The 6,423-nt window shown below is 46.3% G+C and overlaps 1 protein-coding gene across 1 annotated transcript in view; it reads right to left on the reverse strand.

Moving 5' to 3' along the window:
* Positions 1-1,071, reverse strand: part of Agrp (agouti related neuropeptide) — a 10,131-nt gene extending 9,060 nt beyond the window's left edge. The window contains exon 1 of the mRNA XM_021220796.1: positions 880-1,071. The gene's annotated coding sequence lies outside the window, so the exon portion shown is untranslated. The remainder of the gene's footprint in view (positions 1-879) is intronic.
* Positions 1,072-6,423: the final 5,352 nt, after the last annotated feature.

The following is a 6,423-nucleotide window of genomic DNA, read 5'->3' on the forward strand; positions in this document are numbered from 1 at the left end:
ATAAAGTCAGAATGTCTGTTTCTGCAACCTCTGTGCTCCAGGGCATGCATGACAGGGGATGGCTGCTTCCTGGAATTCCATGGGTGGCAACTTTCTTGAAGCCTTGGGTCTATTTTATAGATCTTCTTTTTTTTGGGGGGGGGGGGTTAGTCTTTTGCTTCCCTTTTCCACAACTTCCCATACCCCTCTATCACCAACTCCCCTTGTCTTCTGTGTAGAGCCTCCCCCTGCAGCCGGGATGCTAGGACTCAACTCTCCAAACTCCTTTAGTGTCACACAACGACAACATATGCAATTCTTGCTACTAATCGCCCTTTAAAGAATAGAATTCTGGCTGGAGAGATGGCTCAGCGGTTAAGAGCCCTGACTGTTCTTCTGACTGACTCTTCTTCCGAAGGTCCTGAGCTCACATCCCAGCAACCACGTGGTGGCTCACAACCATCCGTAACAAGATCTGACTCCCTCTTCTGGTGTGTCTGAAGACAGCTACAGTGTACTTAGATATAATAAATAAGTAAATCTGTGGGCTGGAGCAAGCGGGGCCAGAGCAAGCAGGGCCAGAGCAAGCAGGGCCGGGGTGGGGGTGGGGAGATAGAATTTCAGGGCATTTGCTCTGAGGTCTTTGCCTAGCTCCCCTACAACCCAGTAGAGCAGACCCTACCCTCAGAGTCGGACAGGGCTATAACGTTAGAAATCAGGACACACCCTCACAGAGTGAATGCTTGCGCACAAAATGCCTTTTTCCCCTTATAACATAGCCTACCACATTTCTGGACCAATCTAGAAAAGGAATAAGCTGGGACGGGTTATGGCCCACCAGGGAGGTCCCAAATACAGTTAAAACTCCATCATAGCCCCCTGCCCCGACCCCACACTCACCACTGTGTCGTCTGCAGTCCCATCCCACAGATTTTGTTATACAGCCTGGAATGCTGCAAAGGTTAAAGGTGGCGTCTCTCATGCCCAGTCCATGGTTGGGGAGGGGGTGGATTTGGTCAGCGTTTCCCATCAGTTCTGGAAGGTCTAGGACAGGGGAATAACCTTCCCTAATAGGCAAGAAGGAACAAAGCTGTGTTGACCTTCTCTGAGCCTGGCAGCCAAGGTGATGATAGTTTCAGTTGATAGAAAAGTTTACATGACGCAGCACAAAAAGCAATGACTCAGCACAAAAGCAGGTGTTAAGGGAACTGGACCAGATTCTTCTTGCTGCCTAGGCCTGCTCCAATCCCCTCCTTTGCCTGAGGTCCTTCGTGTTAAGGGAAGAACACTATATTAGTCAAGGCTCTCTAGAGCAAAAGAATGTATAGAATTTATAGAATGACTCTCTCTGTCTGTCTGTCTGTCTGTGTGTGTGTGACTTATTAGAATGGCTTACAGGCTTACAGGCTTTACAGGCAGTGGTACAAATAATCCAACAATGGTGACTATTAATGGAAAGTCTAAGAAGCCGATAGTTGCTCAGTCCATGAGACTGGACGTCTCTGCTGGTCTTCAGTAAACACTGGAATCCTGAAGACGTAGGCTCTAACGCTAGTGAAGGAATGGATTTACTAGCCAAAGGAGAACAAGCAGGCAAAGAGCAAATGCTTTCTTCTTCCATGTCCTTATATGGCTTCCAGCAACAGGCATGGCCCAGATTAGCTCTGGATCAAAGGTGTGTCTTCCTACCTCAAAGATCTGGATCGGAAATAGATCGTCTCCCTTCCAGTTAAGCAGAAAGCCCTCAGAGGTGTGCCCTCTCCTGTGGGGGGGGGGGAGGTTAGTTAATTCCAGATGTAGTCAACTTGACAACCAAGAATAACCATCACAAGCCCCAACACTAAGGCAAGATCTAAAGGAACTCTGATCACAAGCTGGTCTGGTACACAATGTCACCTTGTTGAACAACAGGGATAGGCCTTTGTCTCTCAGAAGCTCCAGTGTCTGCACTCGGCAAGCTGAGTGAATGCAAGGTTTGTGACATTTTTTTTGGAAATAATTCAGCGCTGGTTTTATGACCTTACCTGATCCTTTCTAAACATGATTCCTTGGGCCTCCGCTTCCTGCTTAGCAGTCTGCCCCTTTCCTCCCCTTCCTCACAGTAACACGTCCGCTCTGGCCTAAAGCCCGAGGGCTTCCGTGCCTGGGATCTACTGTTAAAGGATTTCTTTCTATACCACGTCCTCCTCACAATCACATGACTGTGTCAGAAACTCTATACCCTGACCTGTAGGGGACAGGCCATGGATTGGTCAAAGGCTGTGTACTTAGTTGAGTTTCACTGGTAGGAAGCGAGGCTACAAGAGTCATCAGTTCAAGAACAGCAGAGTCGGCTGTGTCCTCGCCAAAATGAAGGATCTATAATGGTTTGCCTTCTATTTCGTCCCAGAGTCACTGGAGAAAAGGAGGTGAGGTTGACCCTGAGCCGTACAAGCCTTCACACCAGCACAATCACATCACGAGTTTGGCAGGTTCTTATCTATGCTCCGGTCCCATCAAGATATCATCAGGCGACAAACACAGGGGCAGTGCCAACGGCAGCTGTTCCCGAACCAGCCTTACCCTTCATTTGATACCAGTCACTAGGGCTGTCTTGGGGCATTATGGGGTCAGTGTCTCCCCATTTTCCCACTGACTAATAAAACTGAAATCCTTTAGGATGAAAACAGAGGGAGACCCTTTAAGTTGGGTGCAAAGAGGAGGGTAGGTAGGTGATACTGAGATCAGAATCTCTCTTCCCAAGCATTCAGCAAAAGCTGTTGGTGTGTTCAAAGGGGATGAGCATGGTTCCTTTATCTGGGGCTTTTGGGAGAAAGACCTAAGGAAAGACGTGGCATTTTAAAGTGTGAAGATTTGGGGTTCCTACCTCATCCAAGAACCCATCTGAAAATGTCTACTGCTGTGATAAAACATCATGACGAAGAGCAACTTTGGGACGGAAACGTTTATTTCAGCTTACAGCTTACAGTCCATCATCCAGGAACGTCAAGGAAGGACCCCGAAGGCAGGAACTGACTCCTTGTGTGTGGGGAGAAAAAAAAAAAAAGTGTGTCTAGAGACTGGAGAGACAGTAAGAACACTGACTGCTCTTCTGAAGGTCCTGAGTTAAATCCCAGCATCACAACCATCCGTAATGAGATTTGATGCCTTCTTCTGGTGTGTCTAAAGACAGCTACAGCATACTTACATCTAATAATAAATAAATCTTTGGGCTGGAGCGAGCAGAGCCAGAGCGAGCAGGGGTCCTGAGTTCAATTCCCAGCAACCACATGATGGCTCACAACCATCTGTATAGCTACAGTGTACTCATATACACATAAAATAAATAAATAAATCAATCTTTTAAAAAAAAAGTGTGTCTATATTTTATTCCACAGAACCCAGCCACTCCACAGACTGTAAGCAGCTAGTGTTCAGAAACAAAAAACCTGAGTGTGTGTGTCTATGTGTGAGTACATGGAAAAAAACTGGGCACATCTTCTCCACCCTACCTCCACAATCAGTACTATATTACAGCATCACTGTCCAGACTGCACATATTGGCAAAACTAACATCTCTCAGCTGCCCATTCTTTGTAGAATTTTGGTTATCTTAATGAGTCCCTTCTTGCTTGGATAATAGTCCCAGAGGCAGAACACAAGCCATAAGGCCAACTTTCTTACTTCACAGTGGAACCAACTATGGGGTATAATTCTAGATCCCTGTGTCCAGCTGGGCGTGGTGACGCATGCCTTTAATCCCAGCACTCGGGAGGCAGAGGCAGGCTGATTTCTGAGTTCAAGGACAGCCTGGTCTACAAAGTGAGTTCCAGGACAGCCAGGGCTATACAGAGAAACCCTGTCTCAAAAAAATAATAAATAAATAAATAAATAAATAAATAAATAAATAAATAAATAAATAAAATAGATCCCTGTGTCTAGCTGAAATTAGCCTCCAAATGAGACTACTTCTGTCCCCAGAATTTCCCCCTATGCACACCTCTGTTTCTTCTTATTTCTATTTATGTGTGTGTGTGTGTGTGTGTGTGTTGTCTGTGTAGTTATTTCTGTCCATATGTGTGGATTCAGATGTCTGTGCATGCAGAGGACAGGAGACATAGGATCCCTTGGAGTTGGAGATGTTTGCAGGCTGTGTAGCTTGTTGCTTGTTACGTAGGTGCGGAAATCTAAACTCCGGTTCTCATGATTGCTTGCAAAACCACTTCTAACCACTGAGCCACCTCACTAGACCCCTCTTCTGATTCTTTCATTCCTTTTCTGGGAAGATTCTCTCCCTAAATAAATCACTTGCATGGGACAAACAGAAACAGGATGGGTCTTAAAAAATCAAACCAAAAGATAAATGGGAACTGACCATCTTCCAGACAATTTGGTGAGAGGAATTCTGTCCTTAACGGGATGCAGTATCTGATAGCCCTCAGACTGTAACAGTGAGGTGATCAAATATTCACTCTAGAAAATGGGGACAGGAGTCAGGATGAAGAAGATACAACCATTCATGCAATAGCCTAGTGCATTGAAGTACAAGCCAAGGAAGAAATCTGGCATCCAATGGCATAATGGCTAATGTTCACTGTCAATCTGATTGGATCTAGAATCACCTAGGGATACATGCCTTTGGCTAAGCCTTCCTGGATGTTTCCAACGAGATTTAATTAAGAGAGTATCTTAGTCAGGGTTTCTATTCTTGGACAAAACATCATGACCAAGAAGCAAGTTGGGGAAGAAAGGGTTTATTCAGCTTACACTTCCATGTTGATGTTGCTCAGCAAAGGAAGTCAGGACTGGAACTCAAGCAGGTCAGGAAGCAGGAGCTGATGCACAGGTCATGGAGGTATGTTCCTTACTGGCTTGCTTCCCCCGGCTTGCTCAGCTTGCTTCCTTATAGAACCCAAGACTACCAGCCCAGGGATGGTCCCACCAACAAGGGGCCCTTCCCCCTTGATCACTAATTGAGAAAATGCCTTACAGCTGGATCTCTTGGAGGCATTTCCTCACCTGTGATAACGCTGGCCTGTGTCAAGTTGACACAAAACCAGCCAGTACAGAGTGGGGGCAAAGATGGGCTGGTGAGATGGCTCAGTGGGTAAGAGCACTGGCTGCTCTTCCAAAGGAAGAGCACATGGTGGCTCACAACCATCCGTAATGAGACCTGATGCCCTTTTCCGGTGTGTCCAAAGACACTTACAGTGTACTTACATATAATAATAAATAAATCATTGGGCAGGAGTGAACAGAGGTCCTGAGTCCAATTCCCAGCAACCACATGAAGGCTCACAACCATTGGTACAGCTACAGTGTACTTATATATAAAATAAATAAATCTTTAAAAAGAAGGAGAAGGAGAAGAAGGAGAAGGAGAAGGAGAAGGAGAAGAAGAAGAAGAGGAGGAGAAGGAGGAGGAGGAGGAGGAGAAAGACTTTACCCTAGGTGTGGACAGTGCTCTTCCATGGGCTGGGAATCCATCTGGATAAAAGAGCATGAGAGGATGAAAATTATCAGACGCCCTCCTCCCTGCCTCTTATGGCTGAGCATTCAACGTGATCAACACTCCACAGCCTTGCCTTCCCAGCTGTGGAGGGCTGCGACTCTATCAGCCAAAACAATCCTTCTTTTCTTACATTGTTTTGTTTTGTTTTTAAATCAGGTTTCTGGTCACAGCAACAAGAAAACCATTAACCTTTATTATCTGCTCCTGTCCAGCACTGACAAGAAGTACCGCTCAGCAGTGAGAACCGTTAACGTCAGCCAAGGCCTCCAAAACCGAAGGAAAAACCAAATGGGAAAAAGAAAAGAAAAACACTAATCTTCATGTCATGAAGCCAGAAGGCAAAGTGACACCAGTTCCAGGACTCAGTGCAGCACAGAGGCCATCAGAGGAGGCCAGTCTTCATCTTGAAAGTCTCCCTCCCACACGTAAATCCACATTTATGATAGAGAAAGTAGAACCTTTTGATTTGCAATTAAAATATATGGGTAGGTACACATGGAAATCCTGAACCCAGGGAGTTCTGAAGTCTCTGTTAATTTCAACCTGCACAGGGACAAGGAGGCCCTCCTGATGGAAAGCTCTGCCTAGTTTTTCATGTGGACAAGTTCCTTAGAGGAGAATGCTTTTCTTGGCTTTCCTTTTGCCCTTGCCATCCCTCTTGGTCACCATGCCCACCCTAGCATGAAAAGGGACCACACTGGGATAGACGAGTTCAGCCCTGCAATCCCAGCACTCAGGAGGCAAAGTAGCAGGGTGCCTGCAAGCTGAAGGCCAGTCTGATCTACAGAGTGAATTCCAGGCCCGTCAAGACTACACAGCTATACAGAGAAACCCTGTCTCGAAAAAAAAAAAGAAAGCAAACAAGCCGGGCGTGGTGGCGCACGCCTTTAATCCCAGCACTCGGGAGGCAGAGGCAGGCGGATTTCTGAGTTCGAGGCCAGCCTGGTCTACAA

The sequence above is a fragment of the Mus pahari genome, chromosome 20, assembly GCF_900095145.1.
Source record: "Mus pahari chromosome 20, PAHARI_EIJ_v1.1, whole genome shotgun sequence".
Taxonomy (NCBI): domain Eukaryota; kingdom Metazoa; phylum Chordata; class Mammalia; order Rodentia; family Muridae; genus Mus; species Mus pahari.